Source organism: Phragmites australis, chromosome 17, assembly GCF_958298935.1.
Source record: "Phragmites australis chromosome 17, lpPhrAust1.1, whole genome shotgun sequence".
Classification (NCBI taxonomy): domain Eukaryota; kingdom Viridiplantae; phylum Streptophyta; class Magnoliopsida; order Poales; family Poaceae; genus Phragmites; species Phragmites australis.
Window position 1 is genome coordinate 8941236 of NC_084937.1, and position 24747 is coordinate 8965982.

Consider the following 24747-nt stretch of genomic DNA (forward strand, 5'->3'; position numbering starts at 1 on the left):
GAAACGTATTAGCTTGGTTGCGCAACGAATAATGTGACTTGATGCAAGCAACGAATAAATCTCACACCAAGTACTAGGAGAGACCCTAGCTGACTACTCAAAGCTGCTGTTAGGGGGGGGGGGCAGAAAAGTTCACACGATGTGAGGCACATGCATATGAAAACGACGTTCAATGCAAACAGCCCCTAGTATGCAACAGCTAGGCTCGAACGACGAAATGGTTTTTTTTGGTGCAACGAAGGCTATCAGGAAGCACGAGTGTAGCCTATGCTAGGTCCTGGGAGTGTACTGGGCACAATTTTTTTTTGTGGTTGTGGCGCACAGGGGTAAAAAGGTAATTAAAAGAAGCCTGCGCGCATGGATCAACCGGGTACTTTCCTTCCTATTTCAATGGATCAGCAAACCCTGGAAATGGCTCTTGCCTTCTATGGTTGAGACAACAAGAGGAAATTACAGCACGACCCAACAGCGTTCTGATATGGCAGAAAACTTTCCTATTGCATGACCCCCTTTTTTTTTGACAACTAGGTGCAGCTTTTTCTTTCCTTTTTGAGTTGTGCACCTTGCCTTTTGCCTTGGTAACGCTGGTTCTTGGAAGAAAAACAGGCGCTGGAACTTTCCTTGCTAAAGCCGTTTAAAAAGGAAAGACACCTGGGCATAGAAATATGAGTAGAAACTATCCATTTCGGAGAGAGCTTTCCAAGCGGGTATGGCTGGGATGTGTAGGTTGTTGCGTGGGAAAACAAGGGTTGTATCGTGGTGCAAAGCGAGAAATACAGAGGTGTTGTGCGACCAGCAACACAGAACGATGATAGAACACAAATTCAACAAAGCAAAAATACTGAAAGAAAGATGCAATGGCACAACGGTTTTGGACAGCAAGACTAACCTATCCTTTTTTTGGCTTTTATGTGGATGATAGGAACGTAAATTGCATGACAAAGGTAGGGGAACGATCTCACCGAGCAACCTGAAATCTGATACCACTTGATACGCCTGGAATGCCCGATCTTTCGGTGAGAGGATAAATATCGATTGAGTGGTGGTGACTCTCGCGATCCGACTACGAACGAACAGGTCGTGGGCGCCTTAGCAATCGCAGAATTAACTCCAAATGGTTATTGACCTTGCTAGAATAGCGAGATCAACCTGAACACGAGGTTCAATTCCTGCAAGCAATCGAAGAACAAACAAGAACAAGATGTAGGCAAACTGAAATCACTCGAATATGGGGTTCGCAATTGCTGTCTTACAGGTGGTCGCTGGACACAACTGAAGATCAATGTTTGCACAATGGCTAAACTTACACAAAAGAAAACCCACCTCATAAGGGAGGCTTGACCTGGACTAAATAGGAGGAGGGGGAGGAGATTTCGGCCAGCAGCAAAGGCAGGGAGAAATCTCCTTCTAAAATTTCCTAAACTGCCTAAAACATGACTTTATTACTTGGGCCCAGCCCAAAGGATTGGTGGCGCAGCACCCCTTTATTTGTTGCCATGTTCTGGACCTTCATTCCTTAGGAGAATCACGTAGTTCAGTTCACGTGCACGAGCTCGAGTCATCGGTCCTTGTATCATTTCTGGAGTTGTGGAAACAGCAGGTGATGTGGCTGGAACTAAAGAGGTGATGTCCTCATCATCTCCAATCCGCAGTTTGGATGGGGAGGATGGCGACGGCTGTCTCATCAAGGGTTCTGGCGGCTGGCTAGTGCAGTGTCTCGAGGAAGGTGCCTATTGGTTGGTTTTTGCCCGTGGCTGCAGCTTTTGCTAAGGTGTCTGCCTGATTGTTGTCCACCCGCGGTATGCTTCGTATGGATACGCCGCGGAAGTGTTCCTCGGTCCTCGGCTTTGCGAATGGCCTCGAGGTGTGTTACCATGTCTGGATGGCAGACTTGGAAGTCCTTGTTGACGTGACCGGCGATGATCTGAGAGTCGGTTCAGATGATGACTCTGGCTGCTCCTAAGGCTCGGGCCTTTCGAAGGCCTAGGAGGACGACCTCGTATTCGGCTATGTTGTTGGTCATCTTGAAATCTAGGCGAGTGATGTATTGGACCTGCTGGCCTGTGGGGGAGATGAGGACCGCACCAGCTCCGGCGCTTGTGGAGCAGTATGCTCCATCAGTGTAGATGGTCCAGATGTCTTGGGTGGGCGTGGTGTTGGGTTCGGTTGTTGCCGATGTCCATTTGGCATGAAGTCTGCCAAGATTTTGGATTTTATGGTGGTGCGGGCTACAAACCTTACGACGAAGGGGACTAACTCTACCGCCCACTTGCCGATGTGTCCCGTCACCTCTCGGTTGCGAAACATGTCGCCCAACAGGTACGAGGTTGGGACAGTGATGTCGTAGGCAACGAAGTAGTGCCGGAGCTTGCGCTAGGCCATCAGCAGGGCGTAGGCTATTTTTTGAGCTTAGTGTAATGTGTCTTGGCCCCGGCTAAGGCCTCTGAGATGTAGTATACAACCCTTTGAGTAGGGCGATTGTAACTTTTTTCCTCTCGTACCAGGGCGGCGCTGACGGTAGATGCGGAGACGGATAGGTACAGGAGTAGTCCTTCGGCGGGGAGGGGCATCGTGAGTGTTTAGAGGTGGGAAAGGTGAGCTTTTAGGGCCTCGAATGCTAACTGGCAGTCCGGTATCCAGCTAAACGGCTTGGAGCCCTTTAGCGTTTTAAAGAAAGGGAGGTTGTGCTCAGCGGATTTCGTGAGGAAGCGACTGAGGGCTACGAGGCGGCCAGCCAGGCGCTATACTTCTTTAGGATTGGTGGGAGATGGTATTTCTACGATAGCACGAATCTTGCCAGGGTTGGCCTCGATGCCTCTTCGGGAGACAAGATACCCTAGCATTTTTCCACCTCTAGCACCAACTACGCATTTTTCCAGGTTTAGCCACACGCTAGTGGCTCGGAGGCTGTTGAATGTTTCTTGTAGGTTGGCAATGTTGGTTTCTTGCCCGGAGGCGAGGTCTGCCCCTATTTGGAAGGTCTGGTCGGGTTGGTCTTGGTGTTTGGCGACTAGCTTTATGTCCCCTTCTGGCTGTGGCCTTGGAGGGCAGCAGTGCCTGCGGTGCACCGACGGAGGATCTTTCGAGTCCTCCCATGTCATAGTGTGGATATGGTGACTGGGGAGCAGAGCGGGGTGCCCATACTCAATGCATCTAGCCAGGTCTTGGTTGCCGTGGATGGTTATTAGCCCCCGGGGTCTAGGTATTTTCAGGTAGAGGTAATTGTGATGGGGTACAGCTACAAATCTGTTCAGGTTCCCCCATCCTAGGATGGCATTGTAGGCGTATGGTACGTCCATGATGTTGAAGGTGATAACCTCGGATCATGATGCAGAGCCCTTGCCGAAGATGATCGGGAGTTCTATCTGTCTTACGGCACTGAGGAGGGTTCCATTGAATCCCTGGAGGGGTCTGCTGCTTGGTGAGAGCCGGCTTCGCGGAATTCGGAGCTGGTCGAGGCCATGCATGAACAGGAGATCCTCTGAGCTGCCTCCGTCTACCAGTATTCTTCAGACCTCGACTTCGGTGATATTGGCTGAGAGGACCAAGGCATTGGAGTGGGGAAATTTTACCCCTTCGGAGTCATCGACGGTGAATGTTACGGGGGTGTTGGCTCAATCAGGGGCCTGTCGATGGATGCTAGTTGCTCTGATGTGGTGCACCCCGTGGTTGTAGTCTCGCCGCTGTCGTTTCGAAGTGCCTCCGGAGCTCCCTCCGTTGGTAATGGCTAGGACGATCCGCTTGCCTCGTGCTCCTTCGTCACTGTGCGGTTCTAGGGATGACTGGGGTGGTGAAGGTAGGGCCAAATGTGAAGGATTTTGTAGGGCCAGGTGGTCTACCCGTCGGTTGGCTGATGGCCTGCGATCTTCGGACTGCCCCTTGGGGGCCCCACCATTGAGGGCTGCCTACCTCCTGAGGTACTCCTCTCGGAAGGTGGTGAGGGTTTGACAGTTATCGGTATTGTGCCCTCGTCCCGCGCCGTATAGAGTGCACCAGGATTCTTCCTCGGAACACGGGTTTGGGGCATGACTTCACTCCAGGAGGCCTCCGGAGCGTCCTCGGCCGCGTCCCCTTGGGTGGCTTTGGTTCAGAGCCCCGCAGCTTGGGCTGATATTGCTGACGTTTCGGCGTTACCGCTGCCACCCCCTTTGGGATCCCAGCGGTAAGGGCCTACTCGAAGCTCCTTTTTATCAGGGGAGTTGGGGCGTGTGACGATCCAGCTTGTGAGTACCTCTGGCGGAGCTTTTCCTCCTCTGCTTGCGCATATTCCTCAAACTTGCTCATGAGGATTTCTACCATGTGTATTGGGCGTCGGTTTAGTCGATCATACAGGGGGCCTTCGGCCCAGCCCTAGGCATCGATGATCGAAGAGTCCGATATGCCCCTAATCTAGATTTGGTATGGGAGAACGTTCGGAAGTAGTCCTAGAGGGTTTCATTTGTCCCCTGCCTGATAGTGAACAGGCTGCCGGAGGTTACTGGTTCGATGAAGGTGCCCTGGAAGTTGCTGCGGAAGAGGTCTCATAGTTGGTACCAAGTGTGAATGGTGCCGGGGTCCAGCGCCCAGAACAAGCGTATGGCCACCCCTTCTAGGACGAGGGGGAAGCATTTATCCATGATGGCCGGTCTGCCTCCACTGGCCTCTATGGCTAGGGCGTAGAATTGGGCAAACTCGTCGGGGTCTGAATTGCCTTTAAACTTGGGCAACTTCAAGGTCCGAAAACCCTCGGGAAAGGGTATGGCTTGCAGGTTGGCCCGTAGGGGAGAGTCGTGGTCCTGCAGGGGGTCCTCACGACACCGGCCCCGTGTCTCCAGGGATCGAACGGGTCATGTCCTCGCGCCGAGGGGCTTGCCTGTTCGTAGAGCTTGGGTCGAAAATGCGCCGGTCGTCCCGGGAGTGGCGGCGAAGGTGTGGGCAGCTTCCTGCTCGGCCCGTAGGGTTGTTCGTAGTTCCTCCTCCATCTGTGCCAGGAGTACCGCCAAGCGTGAATGCTGCTCGGGCAGAGCGTTGTTTCCGGCGGTAGTGCTGGTCGCAACCCCTAGGGGTGTAGCGGGGGCCTCGCCTTGTTGTTGCTGAGTCCCTGGGGTAGTCCTTCTGTGTCGCCTGCAGTTGTAGTTGTGGTTGGGTCAGTGGTGGCGTAAGGTTCCCGTTCCCCCTGGCTAGGGGGTCGTTGTTGGTGCCAGCAGCGTATAGCCGGCTGGACTGCTGTGAAGGCGTGACAGGGGGGTCGACCGCTGTCGATGCGGCCTTGGTGGTCTTTTTCTTGGGTGGCATCCTACCTTAGCACTTCTGTGTTTGAATCCCTACGGACGGCGCGTTGTTGGACCAAGATTTCGTCTTGCCCCAGTAAGTACGGTGAGAGTTTCTTCTAAGGAGGAGACTCAAGCTTGGAGAAGAAGTTTGAGAGGAAGGAACACCACGAGTATATTGATGGTAGGAAAAATGGAATGATCTGGGGGGAGAATCACAGATTTGCTGTGATGCGTGTTCTGTGTCCGTCCCTTGCCCAGAGGACCATGGCCTCCTATTTTATAGGGTCATGCATAGCTTGACGTACAAGTTATCATAATGTATAAATATCCGGGATCCGGTCAAATTACTGAGCCTTATCTCGGAAGACTACCATCTATCCTGTTGGGAGGTAAATATCCACCGTGGTAATTATCATGATGCCTGCCCCCTGAAGGGGGCGAGCCAGTCGCCAATTGCGGCCCGGCGTCGCACTGCCAAGGGTGTCAGGATAGGTGCCATCGTGCTGGGGTGTCAGAGCGGTGTCCACTAGCCTAGGTATTTAATATCGGTCACTTCCTCACAGGCAAAGTACGACTGGTTTTTGCTTTGTGGCAGATCTTTCCTGAGGACTAATGACTCACCCAGTAACCTCCGGGAAGCTGTCCGGGCAGCGGGACGCTGAAGCATCGGGGACCGGGCCTTCGAGAGGCAGGGCCTTGGAGGGCCGGGGCTTCGGAAGGGGGAGGCTTCGGGAGGCCGAGCTCCGGAAGGCCGGGGCTTTGGAAGGCTGAGCTAATTAAGCTAAGGGGCCGTCGGGGGTCCTTAATAACGACCCCCAACACTGGGGAAGTTTACCTCCATCGATCTCTGGCCGTCGTGGTGGTCAAGGTGGAGTACTCCTCTCTCTCTCTCTCTCTCTCTCTCTCTCTCTCTCTCTCTCTCTTTGTTTTGGGTGGAAGAAGGAAATGAGGGAGAGAGAAAGAAAGGTAGTCGATGGAAGCTTTACGTGGGCGCATCTGAGTCTTGGTGGTCAGACCACAGGTAATCCTAGTCGGACCACATGCTGGACCCATATGTAAAAGGTTCTCTTTCTTTTCCCTATTTCTACCAATTCTTTTCATTTTCCTTCATAAATGGTTTTTAGGCTTCTTAAACTATTTCTAAACAATTCTCACTCATACGTATATTGTGGGAAATCACATTGATTAACGAAGTAACATTTCCAAAATATTTTTGAACACTTAAAACAAAAACTAAAAGCATTAAACATGATGTCATGATGCATGTGCGTGCTCAGTGACTAGGTTGGTCCACTGGATGTGGATCATTGGCTTCACACAATTGAGCAGAAACTCGCTCTTACTAGGAGCGGGGACCAAGAGAAGGATCTTTACACCACACACCAACTCCAACAAGTGATAGGTGCTTGAGTGGACCAAACAAATTGCTATGCACCTAGATAACTATCATTTCAGATGGGTAGAGTTCTGTGAAGTTTTCCATGCCTATCACATACCAAGAGGTGTGTTGGATATCAAGAAGCATGCCTTTCTCGACCTCAAGCAAGGAAACAAAATTGTGATGGAGTAGGGGCAGTAATTTAATTATCTAGCCCAATATGCAACTGACGAAATGAACACCAACGACAAGAAGCAGGAGAGGTTCTTCAGTGGACATACCACCAAGATGAAAGAGAAGGTTGTAGTTCTCGAGTTTGCTAACTTTAACAAGTTAGTGAGCAAGCCAATCACAGTGGAGCATATAGTGAAATGCCACTAAGAGGAGAAGAAGCAGAAGAGAGTCATACTAGCATCAACAAGTGGTAGCTTTCAATGCCCCCGCTCTGGGCCCCCTCCTCCACGAGCTGCAATTTCAGCTCCTCCGTAGCCAATGTGAATGATTCATCGACCGTATCCTCCTCAAGGGCAACCTTAGCGGTCTATTGGAAGTCAAGGAAGTAATCCGAGTATCGATATTCGTGCCCCCTGCTACAACTACGAATCTAAAGGTCATGTTGCCCGCAACTGTCATTTCCCCAAGATGGGCAGTGTGGTGAACTCCCCAAACCCCCCCCCCCCCACCTCCTAGACAGCATCGTCCCAGAAAGCATATTGTCCAAGACCCAAAGCATGGTTGTGTCAACTACACCACCACAAAGAAGCTGGTGAGGACACCACAATCTTGTTGGGTATGATTTCCATCGATTCTCACCCCACCATAATTTTATTTGATTCTGGTGCTTCTCATTCATTTATTAAGAGGAGCTATGCACAATCTCACCGGTTTCCAATGGAACTCATGGCTATACCGTATATCGTAAGAGCACCTAGTGGTGAGCTATACACCAACCCAGTAGTTCGAAATGCCAATCTCCTTATCAATGGGTTCAATTTCAATGCAAATCTCCTTGTGATTGGCACAAAAGGATTAGATGTCATCATGGGTGTGAATTGGTTAACTAGGAAAGATGCAACTATCCACTGTGCATCGAGGTCAATTTCTTTCACAAGTCCTTCAAATGTCTAAGTCACTCTCCGTCTCGAGATAGAATGATTCTTCCTGTTATTCCTTAGAAGTTGTTTCCCCATCTGACCTCACTTCCATTCCAGTTGTGAGCAAGTACCCTGAAGTGTTCCCAGAAAAATTGCACGAAATGCCGCCGGACCGGGACATCGATTTTGTCATTGAACTCCAACCTAGGATAGCACCATCTCTAAACAGCCATACCGAATGCCTCCAAATGAGCCAATGAAATTGAAGAAGCAAATGGATATATCCTATCTTGTGGCATTACCTTCCTTGTGATTGATATTATTAGTTCCTTGTAACCATGGGTAACAATTAGAATCAAGTCTAGGGATCTATAAATGCTTAGCTATGCTTAGCATATCGGTAGAAGTCGAGCGGTAGATGTCACCATCGTTCACGAGTTGTAGTATTGTGATACAAACTCTGAGATTTAGGTTAAGTTAATGTGGTAAGTTTGTTGGTTATGAGACTTGAACAGGTGGTAGAGAAAGATGAAAAAGGAGTCTCGGATGTTGTAGCCCCACTTGAGTTGATTAAGGACTGTACCAATGTTTGCCTATGCCCAACACATACCGTACTTACCACATATTCGTGTATGGGATGAATGAGCTAAAAATCGTATGTTGTATGCATTGACTAGCAGTGGCCTTGCAGTGTGTAGAGAAAAATGATGAGATGGAGAAGTTTATATTGGGATGGTGAGGACCCTAGGGGTGTTGAATGGGGAAAGAGCTCTGGCAAAAACTGGGTATCCTCAGTAGTGTAGGCACGAGCTGGTTTGATGTAGCTCTGGCAAAAACTGGGTATCCTCACAAGGGCCAAGAGGATGGACACATGTCGTGTGGGTAAAGTTGTACCCCCCTACAGGGTTGCAAGATCAATTCGAATTACCGCGTTCTCGGTCATTAGCATGCTTGGTGTCCTAACATTTCGTCATAGAGTCACGTGTTGTTCTTGAGATGTTGGTCATGCTCATCGGGCGTGAGTGTGATATGCAAAGGTTGATGTGATCCCCTCGGTTGATCACTAGGTTAAGGTTACTCATTAAGATATGGGTAAGATTTGGGAAAGAATAGGGTCATGTCAGTTGAGTTACCTAAGTCTTCATACTTAGGTGCATACACATTAAGATGATGAAAATTGCATTTGAGCAAACATGACAGCTTATGGCTTAGTTTCCTTGCCACCATCCAAATGCATTATCCTTCTAGTCAAGAATATATAACCATATGTGTAAGTCTTGCAAGTATGTTCGTACTCATGGCATTATTGTTGAGTTTTTGTTGTAGGTGAGAATGAGCCGGTGTTTGGTTACTTTTACCACACCAATGCCGGTGATGGTCAAGAGTAAAGCCAGCAACACAAGACTAACCCTGGTGATGCTTAAGGGAAAAAGCATCATCGGCTACTTTTGTTGTTTTGTTGTACATATTTTCTGGTGCGTATTTACATGAACATTGTACTAGAGACGAACCTTCTATAATATAGTTTCTAGTCTTTGCTTTATGTCAAGCTTATGGACAACATGACACGGCTGCTTTTACTCTGATAACTTATGTCAAACCATGTTGTAATATAATTTTACACTTCTTGTACATTATTATGATGAATTTATTGTAAAGGTACATGTGTGATCCTGGCAGGCATGTACCATGAATACCAGAATTGCACTCATCTTAATCGAATGGTGGTGCGATGGGTAGTTTAGATGTGTCTTAGCAGTGCACATTCATTGTCAGGCATGTGCTAGCTCTCATCTTCATAGCCAGTCAGCACATTTGATTAAGCCGAATGCGATTTGGATGGCTCTCACAAGCGTGGCATCAGAGCCAGGTTCAACTGAGTGACCCTAGGTTTCCTAATGGGAGGGTAGATAAAATTAGGCAAGCCTACTACAAACCGTTACTTGAAGGAAAAGTTTTATTGATTGGTTAATTTATTGCTTCCCTTATCCTAGAGCTACGTCTTCCCTTATTGCTTCATGCCATAAATAATTAAATGGATTTCTAAATGTCCTTGTTCTTTCATTACTTAAGGATGGACACTTTTACCATGATGATGGCTAGTCGTGCTGAGGGTATGGAAGGTTTCCCAGCACTCCGCCGCGAGATGCTTTGGCGCGTGAATTTCACCTTTGCGCCGGAGTATACAGTGTATGCTCGAGGAATTGGACCCGACTTGGTGAACTACTTGGCGACCTTGGACATCTGAGAGTGTACTATTGAAGGAAGGGCTAACCCTCCCTATTTTAAAGGAACTAAAACTTCAAAAGAGATGGCAATTCAAGTTGTAGCGTATAAGGCGATGGCCGCCCTTCGCGGTGAGTTACCCATACTGAATGGGTGGCTATTCATCCATTTCCTTTTCATGGAGACAACAACGTCAACATCTTTGAGGATGTTCCGGACACAGCCCGACTAAGTGAGCACCACATGGTAGAGTTGGTTTGTTCCTTGAAACAATCATACCGTTGTGTCATGGCTGAATTGTAGGAGACATGAAGGAGCTACAATCAACTTCAACATGAAATGGAATTGCAGGTGTGCTCCGGATTGGTGAACTATGAGGTGTTGAATGGAGAAGGCCATATAACGCCGTATGAGAGGGCACCTTAGTCTCATCGCTTTCCTATGGTGCTAGATGCATGGGTACCTGGTCCCCATGGTCATGGTGCGAGAGCGTCAAATGGATTGCAAGTGCCCCAGTTTTGTAGTTCAAGTGTCATGCGGGAAATGTTGTTAGTTGATCTACACCATCTTACGCACCTAAGTGCATCCAATGACACGGGATCTCCTCAAGCTCATCTTTTGGATGAATTTCTTGAGGACTTTGCTAGAGCTCCGTATGGCAAGTGGTTCTAGGAAAGTGGAGCTAAGAACAATGTAATAGGGTGTAGCTTTTATTCACGGATAATAGGACAATTAATTAGCTATATTATGCCCCTAAGTTTAATGTATTTGTAAACATATTAAGAGAATGACCATGGATGTTGGATCATGTTTATTTTGCTGCTGAATCATGTAATGCATGTGGAATGTGATGGAAAGGCTAATGCCTGATGTCAGACTGCCAATCTCGTAGCCTAACCCTTGATGCTTGTGCAGACCGTGTTGTGAGTAGTAAGCTAGGTTACGTGCACATCCATGCCGCACCTTGTCTTTTGAACATGCATTCTCCTCTGTTGTAGGATGTTCTCATGAGCATCTCATACCTTGATCCAACCTATTCTGATATTCTAAATTGAAGTCTATCATCCATCTTTTATTTCGCCCTTGTCGTTGCTACTTTGCCTAACGACAGGATGGAACCAGCATTGGAGCTGGGAATTACAACCTGGAGGGTTCTGGAGGGCAAGTACCACCTACACCACCTCCTCCTCTGACTTTGACCAATGTGTTGATGTGGATCCAGCATAACTATCAAGACCAAACCCTTCTCCTTCAAGATCATGTTCAGAACACCGCTCCCCATGGTGACCATCGGGCTGCTCTGTAGGACGACTACTTCGACTTTCTTCGAACATTGGGTTCACACATTTGAGAATATACATGCTCTCCTTAGATATGGGGACCTTGAGAAGGCTCTTTACACTGCACATCAACTTCAAGGAGCTGTAGGTGCTTGGTGGACCAACCAAATTGCTATGCACACAGATAACTATCGTTTCACATGGGTGGAGTTCCATGAAACTTTCCATGCCTATAATATCCTAAGAGGTGTGTTGGATTTCAAGAAGTGTGCCTTTATTGACCTCAAACAAGGAAATAAAATTGTGATGGAGTATGGGCAGGAATTTAACTATCTAGCCCACTATGCAACTGAGGAAGTGAACACCGACGAGAAGAAGCAGGAGAGGTTCTTCAGTGGACTTACCACCAAGATGACAGAGAAGGTTGAAGTTCTTGAGTTTGCTGACTTTAACAAGTTAGTGATCAAGGAAATCACAGTGGAGCATGTAGTGAAGCATCACCGAGAGGAAAAGAAGCACAAGGGGGTCATACTAACATTAGCGAGTGGGCACTCTCAATGCCCCCGCTCTGGACTCCCTCCTCCATGAACTGCAACTTTGGCTCCCCCACAGCGGATGTGGATGATTCGTAGACCATATCCTCCTCCTCAAGGGCAGCATCAACTATCTACCATAATTCAAGGAAGCAATCTAAGTATCGGTATTCGTGGCCCCTACTACAACTGCAGACGTGAAGGTCATATCACCCATAACTGTCGTTTCCCCAAGAAGGGTGATGTGGTGAACGCCCCAAAACCCCTAGAAAGCATCGTCCTGGAATGCAAATAGTCCAAGACCCAAAGTGAGGTCGTGTCAACTACACCACTGCAGAAAGAAGCTAATGAGGACACCACAACCCTGTTGGGTACCATTTCCATCGATTCTCACCCCACCACATTTTTATTAGATTATGGTGCTCCTCATTCATTGTTTAAGAGGAGCTATGCACAATCTCACCAGTTTCCAATGAAACTCATGGCTATACCATATATCATAAGAGCACGTAGTGGTGAGCTATATACACCAATCAAGTAGTTTGAAATGCCAATCTCCTTATCAATGGGTCAATTTCAGTGCAAATCTCCTTGTGATTGACACAAAAGGATTAGATGTCATCTTGGGTATGAATTGGTTAACTAGGAATGATGCAACTATCCATTGTGCATCGAGGTCAATTTATTTCACAAGTCCTTCAAATGCCCGAGGCACTCTCCGTCTTCAGGAGAATGATTCTTCCCTTTATTCCCTAGAAGTTGTTTCCCCATCCGACATCACTTCCATTCTGGTTGTGAGCAAGTGCCCCAATGTGTTCTCGGAAGAATTGCTCAGAATGCCACCGTACCAAGACATCGAGTTTGTCATTGAACTCCAACCTGGGACAGCACCCATCTCCAAACAGCAGTACCGAATGCCTCCAAATGAGCTGGCAGAATTGAAGAAGCAAATTAAGGAGTTATTAGAGAAAGGCTTCATTAGACCGAGCTCCTCACCCTAGTGATGTCTGGCCCTTTTCGTTAAGAAAAGGATCAGAGTCTCCGAATGTGTGTGCAACATCGACCGCTGAATGCAATCATGATCAAGAACAAGTACCCTCTCCCCATAATTGATATCTTGTTTAACCAATTGACTGGTGCCCAATTCTTCTCCAAGATTGACCTAAGGTTGGGTTACCAAATCAAAATTCGAGCCGAAGATATTCCTAAAATGGCTTTCTCTACTCGTTATGGACTTTATGAGTGTACCATCATGTCCTTTGGCCTTACTAATGCTCTGTCCTATTTCATGTATTTGATGAACTCGGTATTCATGGAAGAGCTCAATGTGTTTGTTGTGATCTTCGTTGATGATATTCTCATCTATTCCAAGACTGAAGAAGAACATGCTGAACATCTTCAAATTGTTCTTCAATGACTTCGAGATCGGCACCTTTATGCCAAGTTGAGTAAATGTGCGTTTTGGTTCTAGGAAGTTTCTTTTCTTGGTCATGTACTTTCCGAGAGTGGTGTTGCTGTTGATCCAAGTAAAGTGCAGGATGTTCTTAGGTGGGCGCAGCCGCGAAGCGTCTCTGGTGTTTGGAGTTTTCTTGGACTTGTGGGATATTATCATTGATTCATCGAAGATTTATCCATGATTTCCAAGCCAATGACCGAGCTATTGAAGAAAGAAACCAAATTTGAGTGATCCAGGGAATGGAAGAGGCCTTCGAAACCATGAAATCCCATCTTGCGACCGATCATGTTCTAGCTCCGCCCGATATCCATAAGAGCTTCGACATCTATTGTGAAGCCTTCCGTATTGGTCTCGGGTGTGTTCTTATGCAAGAAGGTCGAGTGGTGTGCATCCTTTAAAGATCTAGTGCCACTATCTCCTAGGAAATAATTGCAAAATCTATACCGATCATAAAAGCTTCAGGTACATCTTCACTCAAGATGACCTCAGCATGACAAAGAAGATGGCTTGAACTGTTCAAAGACTACAGGTTAGATGTTCACTACCATCCCAGTAAGGAAAATGTAGTTACCGATGCCTTGAGTCAAAAGGGATGATGCCCTTATCTTACAGTTGCTCCCGAAAGCGTCAAACTCAAAGACTTTGGACCCCAAATGGTCGAATAAAGTTATCTTGCTAACATTGAGCTCAAATCTGTCACACCCGGTTTTAACGGACAAAACTAGATGCGGCTTATGTGTGGCCAGGAGGTTCAACACACATAAGTATATCATAGGTGAAGTAACAAAAACAATACTTTTATAAAATAAACGTTAAACTCTTACAGCAATTGACATATATTGTCTTCTATGTCGATATCTGTAGCGGAACAGAAGCACTGATGCCCAACAACACCGCAGGCAACTGAACGGGAGACACGCGCCTAGGATATCACGACCTCGCCTTGATAATCTTCAACATCTTCACTCATTGAGCAGCACCACACATGTTGCATGGCATAGGAAAAATAGCAAGTATGAGCACATGACATGCTCAGCAAGTGTAGAAAAGATAATGATATGTAGGCTTACAATAAGAATAGGCTAACACATGGTATATTTCGATAAATGCGTAATGAAAAGATATTTGGACTCAAAAAGTATTAACAATTATTAAGTGAATGTAACCCATACAGTGCAATACCCAGCATACAAGGCTCCCCACCTTGCATACCATAACCGTCTAGTACTCCCTGTACTATAACCAAAACCACAACCAAACGCATAACCACAACCCACTAATCATGTTAGGATTCAAGTCTCTCATAACTGTAGGAACGGCTATTATAACAGTTTTACACTCTGCAGAGGTTGTCTAACTTTTAGCCACGATTCGTGATTTCTATGTTGCGTGTTTGCGAAACACTTAACACATGCCAGTGGTGTGCCGCCAGGAGAATCACTATGAAGCATGGTCCATCAATTAGGTCCTGGTACTCCAACAAATGTCAACCAGGTGTCTCATCGATATGCTAAGCCTTACCCATATCGGCCTCGTGTTTGAACGGTATTTCTTGGGTTGTCGCTCCACGAACCAATCCTTATATGTGACACTTGGGTAAAGACTATCCAACAAGGAAATAATCAACGAAACCTAACATCTCTGCTCGGAACAGATCCACAAGCTCACCACCATTATCAAACCAACAGGGAACATAACCAACAAATTTTTTGGAACGTATCCACAAGCCCATCACATAAATCACCATAATGAAACAACCTCTTTGCCCAAGTCCTAGGGTTTCATGTTACTAACAAGTTCATCATCACCATTGCATATATCCACTAAATATGTATATGACACTTTCCAACATTCCAAAAGCATTGCTAAGCAAATCTATCCAAAAAACTCATATCAACTACCACTTAGGCTTCAAGGAATCTAAAGGAAGAACTAGGTAAACCCTAACATAAGTGATTACCCATCAAGTTGATAGATATTGTATGCAATTTTGTAAAATAAAATATTTAAAACATAGGTTCAAGATGATCAAGGACACTTACATTTTACCCAATGCTGCTCAGTGTTATCGAAATCTTGGTCTTGAAGGCCCTTGAACTATTCCAGAACGCTATCGACTAATCGCAGGAACTACCAACAAACAACACAAAGCAAACACTAAGAATAACATACCAAATATCATCAAAATAATTTAAAAACACTATGGTTGGATAGGTATGATTTTAGAAATATTTAAATACAAGAATCATCTAAATCGGAGTTAAGGTGAAAGAGAATGGGCTTTCGGAAGATGGATTAGGCTTAAAAGGAAAGACTAGTTCAATGAATTTATCTTCCTATGGAAAAAGAGTTTATTGTGAAATCATTGTGCCTGGCTTGACAACGTCAGTATCCAAGGTTCAAGAAGTATAGGGCTGACTAGACTAAGGAGAACAATGTGGTGCTGGCTTGGCACGTTATGCAAGCATCAACTTGTTAAAGAAGAGGTACGTTGAGTTCTAGTCTCAACCACCCATGATCAAATGGCCGGGGTTACGCTTCTAGGTTAAGGATACTACTGGTAAGTTTGTGTAGTGATGGTAGTTCGGGTTTCGTCAAAGATGGCGATCAGACACGAGGCCACTAACATCGATGTTGGGCTTTGATGGCGTTTCCGTGAAATGAGGGAAGCATAGCTTAGAACGCGAAAATACTAACTCAGCGGTATGGTTGGTTTTGGAAGGGGTCATCCAAGGTAGCGACAAAATAGCGATGACTGCTGCTAGGTTTGGTGGTGACCGTGAACAGACGCAGCAACGAAGATGTTCGCGTTCCAGGAGATTGGCTTTGAAATTTGAGAAACCATTTGAATAGAAACGTTCATACTTTCTGGGAACACAATGCTACAGCATGGGTTTTGGTTTATCATCCCCTGAGAGGAAGAACGACCAACGGAGATGAGATGGGTGACAGTTGCGACATATTGTGTTTGGCAATTATGTTTCGGTCATGTCGCTGCACAAACGGGGATGGGCTCCTAGGGTCACATAGTAGACTCAATGGGACATGCCGTGACATGGTTGGTGCATCCATACGGTTTTTGGATTGACGGGGAACGCGAATGAAATCCAGTGCACATAGAACATGTCCAGAAACCAAACACTAGGCATGTCAACTTTGATTCCGGTGGTTTGGCTACTCTATTAGCTGATCTAATTGGTGAGGGCATGGGGAACATTATAGGTCATCCACTAGTGAAAGAGCTTGGTGATTTGACCTTTGGTCAGCCGAGAATGTTGATGCCAATAGGTGATGGTGCGGCTGTTCGCGACGATGATGATTGTGGTGGCGTAGATCAGGCTTTGGCTGGGGCTAGGTCTTGGCTAGGGACTTAGTATTGAAGCAAGGGGTCCTCACCTTGCTTCGATAATCGAGGAAGGAGGATTCACAGAGACGACGAGGTAGCGCATCACGGGCGGCGGCGGCTCCGGCGAACGGCGGCGCAAGGACAGGACAGCAACAGCGTCTAGGGTTTGTGGGCGTGGAATAGGGATAGGAGAGGGCGTGCAACTCCTATTTATAGGGCTAGGGGCGGCTGGTTGAGGTGGAGTTCAAGCTGAACACGACTTGAGTTCGAGTTCGAGTCGGTTAAGATTTCCTTTTTCGTAGCTCTCTATGCCGACGATGATATCTTCACCATCGATACTCCAAATTGGAAGTTTCTAGACTCTAAATTATAGTACTTGAAAATACCTACAACTTTTGTATTCATTCGAACTTCTGAAAATGTCATCTTAATTTTCAAAAATGCACTCCAACATAAACTATTTCAACTCAGACTTATCTGCGCAGCACTGATTTTAGGGACCATAACTCCTAGCTCCATTATCCAAAAAGGGGCTTCCATAGGTTAAAATCAAAGCTCTCGACGAGACTTACAACTTTGGTATTATCAAGATTTGCATTTGAGGATGTTTTGAACTCCGAAACTTCATGGGAAGATGCGGCTATCCAGGACTCCGCGAAAATTTGTAGATTTCATGGATCCTTTGTGTTGGGCCTTCTAGATGACTTTTGTGCCGGCAAGGGCTTGGGCTTGGGTAGGATTGAGTCCAATGGCACCTTAGGAATATCTAGAGTTTTAGAAAAAAACTTTTTCAGAGAAATTTGAATAGAGTTTGAATTTGAATTGAGCTTAGAGTCAATTTAAGAGAAATGAAAAATGATTGAACAAGAATAGGAGTAGATAACGAATTTGAATTTGGATTTGGGTAGAGTTTGAGAAAGAGGAGGGATTGGCTTTAAATAAGGATTTGGATAAGATTTGAATTGAACTAGAGAAAGATCAGCTATGATCAAGGATTGAATAGATGATGAATTCAAAGATTTTGAATTCCAACCATTAAGATCCTTAACTAGTTTACTATAAAGTTTTGTAAAAACCTTTTCAAAATCTTTGTCACTCAAAACACCAAATAGAAAGAAAAATAAAAAGAACTCTAATGCATTGACATGGCTCCTAGGCAAACTCAACATCTAATGCACAAGAAATAATAACCTATATTGATTGATTGTTTATGAGTTTTAAACCTATTCTACTGGTGAAGGTATGCAATAATCTTAGAAAATTTTTAAAAAGTTGTAAAATTTGAAAATCAGGGTGTTACAATATCCACCCTTCTCAACAAAATTAAAGAAGCTAATTTGTTGGGGTGAAAATAAACCAGCCTGAGGATAATGATTGCAGATCACCATCCAGGTCCCTCCGGAGCCTTGATCTCCGGACCCTCAGTTAAAGGCTCGGTCTCTGAAGTCATCAGATCCCTTCATGGTACCTCTTTGTATCTGCGAAGCCTTCACTTGGCTTAACCGGCTCGGCCTCCCGTAGGCTTAGCCTCCCCAAAACCCGACCGCCCGAAGCCTCGGTCCCCCGAAGCTTTGGCCTCCTAGAGCCCTGGCCTTCCGAAGTCCTGCTTTTTGAAGCTTTCACCTCAAGGTTCCATGCCTCCCGAGGCCCCCACCTCGGGCTACTCGGGCCCCGCCTTCCTGAAGGCTACAAGGTGAGTCAATAGGCCTTTGAAAAGATCTGCCAGAATCGGAGTACCAGTCCTGCTTTGCCTGCAAGAAAGTGACCAACATTAAAAGCCTAGGCTGATGGACGCCGCTCTCACACCCCGGTGTAATGGAGGCTATGTTGACACCCCTGACAGTGCAGTGCCAGGTCACAATTGGCAACCGGCTCACCACACTCCAGCGGGCAGGCACCACGATAGTTACCACGGTGGATATTCATCCCCCAGATAGGGTAGAAAGTAGCTATCCGGGATAAGGCCAAGTAAATCGGTTAGAACCCAGATATTTGTAAATTATGATAACTTGTACGCCAAGCTACGTACGGCCCTATAAATAGGGGGCCATGGTCATCTGGGCAGGGGTGACGGGCAAGATAGCGAAAATGACACAGAAGTGAAAATACACCAAGTCATGCTGTGATACTCCTCCCAGAGCGATCTCTTTTTCCTATCATCAATACATTCGTGGTGTTCCTTCCTCTTAAACTTCGTCTCCAAGCTTGAGTCACCTCCTTAGAAGAAACTCTCACCGTACTTGCTGGGGCAAGATGAACTCTTGCTCCAACAGCGCACTGTCCGTGGGGACTTGAACATAGAAGTGCTAAGAGAAGTAGGAATCCACCAGGAAAACCACCAAAGGGCTAGCTAAAACCGCCATACCCACCGTTGCAAACATTCAACCATATGCATGGCTGTCCCAGCCCTAGCACCGTATGCATGCTCCAGCCCCGCTGCCGTGTGGGACAGTGTTCCTCCGACCTTGGCCAACACAGAACCCTGGGTTGGTACAGGAACTCCAGACAGCGAGGAGGCCTTCCAGCCTCTGCACGATGAAGACCTCACCGCCTCAGGAGAGACGCGGTCGAAGCCACAGCCAAGCAGGCCGCCTTCCAATGGTTCTGAGCAGGTCCAACCCAGGAGTGCTCCCACCTGGGTTTGGTCCCCAACCCCCTTCGACAACACCTGGGATACCCCGAGCGAGCCAACATTTTTGGAAAGTCTGTCCACCCAGCGCCCTCCTTGGGCCCCTCAGGCAAAATAGGGTTCCTAGGAGATGGAGGGCTCCGGGGTGCACGGACCCCTCCAGCACCTCCGACGCCACCCTTGCAACGCCAACCGCGCACAGGGAACCCCAAGCCCACCTCATCCAGGGAGGCTTAGTCAGAACCACTTCGGCTCCAAAAGCTGGTTCACCGGGCAGCCTCGATGGTCTCCCAAAGGGGAAGGAGACCCTGGGGAAACCGCAGGCCTTCGGCAGCGACCCCAACGACAACTCCAAGCTCCTGTGCCCCCGGAGGCACACGGGTGCATCCTGCATGGACCAAGGCGTGGCTCATGACCTTCGAGGAGGAATACCTCGAAAGGCAAGCAGAATAACTGGCCACAGAAGGAGTGGGCGAAGGACGACGCAGGGTTTCGAGGCCTAGGGCTAACTCCCGGGCAAATCCCCAGCCCCTCAACCCTGAACTGTCACTACCAACCCTACTACCAATGGTACCACATCCAGTAACAGGAACTGAGTCGGGAACACGCCATCGCCAAGGCAGTCGAGGACCGCCTCTCCCGACCAGCCTTTGACTACGCCTCCAACATGTCGTTGCCAGGCTCCGGACAGATTACCTCTGGGGCTGGGCAATGGCTAAAGGTTGAGGGGGTCAAGCACCGCCTCTCCCAGCCTAACCATAGGCTTTGAGACCACCAAGCCTCGCAATAGAGGCCTTATTCCTACAAAGTACGCCCACTGTTAACCACCAAGTAGTTTACCTAGTGATCCGTCTTTCATACGTCCAGGTTAGAGTCTACTGGGAGGCCTCCAACCTTACTGCTAGAAGTCTTTTTGCAATAGATAGCCACTAGGTAGAAGCAGTAGAACTTAAGTTACATTCTCATTTAGCATGAACAGTTATTTAACCTAGCTATGTTTCATGCTACAACTAGCTTCTTATTGCCAACAGTAGACTGCAAAACTTAGCTAGTATAACCATGCAAAACCCCTACACTCCTGCAGACGCATCGTGCCTAGGTCGCCTGGGGGGCGGGTCTTTCCAGGTTTCCTGGAAGGCATTGTGCAGCTTTAGAAGTGTAGTTGCCACGTATCAAGAGATTTCCTTGATAGACCATGTTGCGGCGTCACCCGTAGGACATCTTCGGGTGGCGTGACAAGCTCACGTACCACGGACGTAACATGCCTAGGTCACCTGGAAGGCAAGACTGCCTAGATTTCCTGGAAGGCATTGCATAGTCTTGTAGACAGTGAGGCCCACACACCGCGGGCGCCGCTTATGCCTAGGTCACCTGCAAGGCAGACTATGCCCAGAGTGCCTTGGAAGGCATTTGCATAGCCTCCGGTGTCGAAGCCACGCCCCGGGGATGTCCTCGGTGGTGGAGTTGCAATGCTCCAAGGATTGCCGTCACAAGGAATCCTCGTTGCACGACACGCCTACACATCACGGGCGTAGCATGCCTAAGTCACCTGGAAGGCAAGACTGCCTAGGTTTCCTGTAAGGTATTGTGTAGCTTCGTTAGTGTGTAGATGCCGTTTATCAATGGACTTCCTTGGTAATGTAGTTGCAGCGCTCCCAGGGGATTTCTCCAAAGGCGTGACAAGCCCACGCACCAGTAAGAATTGCTTGCCTAAAACCAAGGTCAGTTGAAAAGGTCTCCCGGAGGGTAGGCTTTGCCCTGGTAGGAAGTGGAGCCCACACACTGCGGACGTAGTATGCCTAGATCACCTGGAAGGCAAGACTTCCTAGGTTTCCTGGAAGGTATTGTGTAGCCTGGATAGTGTGTGGACGCTGCATATCATGGGATTGCCCTAATGTGAGGATGCAGTGCTCTGAGGAATGTTGTCGTAAAGAATCGTCTCTACACAACATGCTTATATGCCGTGGGCGCTGCTTATGCCTAGGTCACCTGCAAGACAGATTATGCCCAGAGTGCCTTGGAAGGTATTACGTAGCTTCGGTCATATAAATGCCACGCGCCAGGGCACATCCTTGGTGGACAGTGTTGCGATGCACCCTGGGCATTTCCTCGGGATCACGACAAGCCTACGCACCGTGGACGTAGCATGCCTAGGTCACCTAGAAGGCAAGACTGCCTAGGCTTCCTGGAAGGTATTGCGTAGCTCCGATAGTGTGTAGGACCTTCGGCATTAATACATGCCAAGGAACCTTATGAAACCTCCAGCAAAAATGAAGAACTTTACAAAAACCTCCAACAAAAATGGAGAGTCTTACAAAAACCTTTGATAAAAATGGAGAGTCTTACAAAAACCTCCGATAAAAATGGAGAACCTTACAAAACCTCCGGCAAAAACGGAGAACCTTACAAAACCTCCAGCAAAAATGGAGAACCTAACAAAACCTCCGGCAAAAATGGAGAACCTTATAAAACCTCCGACAAAAACGAAGAGTCTTACAAAACCTCTGACAAAAATGGAGAACTTTACAAAACCTCTGACAAAAACGGAGAGTCTTACAAAACCTCCGACAAAAACGGCGAGTCTTACAAAACCTCTGGCAAAAATAGAGAGCTTTACCAAACCTCCGGTAAAAACGGAGAGCTTTACCAAACCTTCGCACAACGGAGAGCTTTACCAAACCTCCGCACAACGGAGAGCTTTACCAAATCTTCGGTAAAAACGGAGAGCCTTACCTAACCTCCACATAACGGAGAGCTTTACCAAACCTCCAGCAAAAACGGAGAGCTTTATCAAACCTCCGCACAACGGAGAGCTTTACAAAACCTCCAGCAAAAATAGAGAGCCTTACCAAACCTCCGGACAACGGGGGGTTTTACCAAACCTCCGCCAAAACGGAGAGACTTCCAAAAACCCCCGCAATGGGGACGTTTTCCGAAAACTCCGTCGGGCGGAAAGGTTCTGAAAGGACCTAACGGGAAGACTACCTCGGCATCTTGAAAGGCAAATGCCTCCATGCCGAAGGGATACGAAACCCGCTGGCCTTCAAAGACCACAACACACAGATCAAAGGGGTATAAAAATCCCCATCCCTACAGGGAAAGGTCTGACCCGCGTGACTCAAACACGTATGGTAAAAGGTAAAATCATTACCCTACTATCTCCTTTAAAGACACATTTCACATGCCATTTTATGAGTGTTATACTAACATTTAATAAAATCCCACACTGCGTGACACGGGAAACATAGTGGAACCCTCAACTGTCCATTGTAGAGACCGCAATTTATGGCAGCGGCTAAGGACCGAGGGGGTCGCGGACCACTTCTCCCGCTTAGCCTTCGGCTTTGCCTCCGACACGCTATCGTCATGCTCCGGATGGAGTACCTCCGAAGTCGGGCAGCGGCTAAGGGCCGAGGGGGTCGCGGACCACCACTCCCGCCTAGCCTTCGGCTTTGCCTCTGACACGCTGTCACCAGGCTCTGGACGGAGCACCTCCGGAGCCGGTAGTGGCTAAGAGCCAAGGGGGTCGCGGACCACCTCTCCCGCCTAGCCTTTGGCTTCACCTCTGACACGCCTTCGCCAGGCTCCGGACGGAGTACCTTCGGAGCCGAGCAGCAGCTAAGGGCTGAGGGGGTCGCGGACCACCTCTCCCGCCTAGCCTTTGGCTTCGCCTCTGACACGCTGTCGCCAAGCTCTGAACAGAGTACCTCTAGAGCCGAGCAGCGGCTAAGGGCCGAGGGGGTCGCGGATCACCTCTCCTGCCTAGCCTTCGGCTTCACCTCCGACACACCGTCGCGAGGCTCCGGACAGAATACCTCCGGAGCCGGGCAGCGACTAAGGGCTGAGAGGGTCACGGACCACCTCTCCCGCCTAGCCTTCAGCTTCGCCTTCGACACGTCATCGCCAGGCTCCGGACGGAGTACCTCCGGAGCCGGCAGCGACTAAGGGACGAGAGGGTCGCGGACCACCTCTCCTGCCTAGCCTTCGACTTCGCCTTCGACACGCCGTCATGGGGCTCCGGAGGTACTGGGCAGCAGCTAAGGACCGAGGGGGTCGCAGACCGTCGCCTTCAACCCGGGCAGTCGCTAAGAAACCCGAAAGGTCAAGAACCACCTCTGGATCTTGTCTCCAAAGGTTCCAGATGGAATTCGCTGAGTCAGAAATCTGGAACAAATTGGGAAGATGACCCTACCAGTGCCAAGCACGAGGAGTACATATTAACCGGGAACGACGAGGTCGCTACTGCTCCACCCGGATCTCCTTAGTTACCCTACATATGTACCACCACCAGATTCCCGAAGCCACCTCTCCCCCATAAGGAACAAAACCGGCGATGATCTATCTGAAGGCTCGGTACCTCGGTCGTCAGAAAAACTAGCCATCGCCTACGAAGGGGATGAAGAAGCATGGTTTGAAGGCACGAAGGCACACACGCATGTGGTCACCCGTTCGAAAGATCCCCTTGCACTCTGATACGGAATGAGACACGACCGTTCCTGAAGATCCAAGTTATATTATTAAACAACTGGTACATCCAGAGGACACATACTGAATTAACAGTACAGAAATAGCCACGAAGCTGGTAGATCCCTACTGAGCAAAATAGGGTGAGAAAGAGTACAAGGTGACTAAGTCAAGCCATGAGCCCTCAGCAAGGCCATGGTCGAATGTAAGACATAGATGCCTCACGATGTCACCAAGTACGCCACCCCGGTCACTGCCTTCACCTCCTACGGGTCCTGGCAGGGGCCACGCATGGGACGGCGTATGCGCCTCATCTGCGGCATGCCGCTGCGGAAGCTAATACAGTAGCCGGCTCCCGAGCTGTTAGAGGACGAAGAAGAATCCGAGGAGGTCGCTAACGGGGCCTTATCCCTCACCTTCCTGGCCTCCTCCTTCGCTGTAGGCTCCACAGACGCCTGCTCGCTCTCCCCCTGCAAGATCCCAGTCGATCTCCTCATCGTCATCGAAGATATCGATGATCTCGACGGGCATGGCCTCCCCAACCAAAGGTCGGGCTGGAGCGGTGGGCAGCCGCCTCCCCTGCAGAGATGGAAGCTGCATGGCCACCGATGCCTCTGCCGAAGACCGAAACAGTCCGACTCCCGAAGAAGCTGTCGAGATCATCGACATCTCCGAAGAGAATAAGGAGGAAGACGACACCATACTCAAGTCAAGGTGAACTACTCGCTCGTGGAGCTGTGGAGACTTGGCCCACTTAATTTCTCACTGAAATAAGCAATATGTGTACTTTCTTAAATTAACACACCTCCAATTCCAATCCCGCTAGTATCACACTCTAGCTCAAATGTCGTTCCAAAATCTGGGAGTTGGAGTAAAGAAGCATAGGTAAGTTTTTGTTTCAACAACTTGACTGCTTTTTCTTGTGTAGGTCTTTGTCGGTGTATCAGGAACCGGGGGTCCCCGAATCCCGAGGCCAGGCCAGCCATCCGCCACATGGCGTCATCCTGTGGAGTCTCTCCCGCAAGATGAGAAAAGATCAAGTCCCGGGAGAGGGTGCTCGGGGCCGCAGTCGGTGGCCCCCGAGTACCC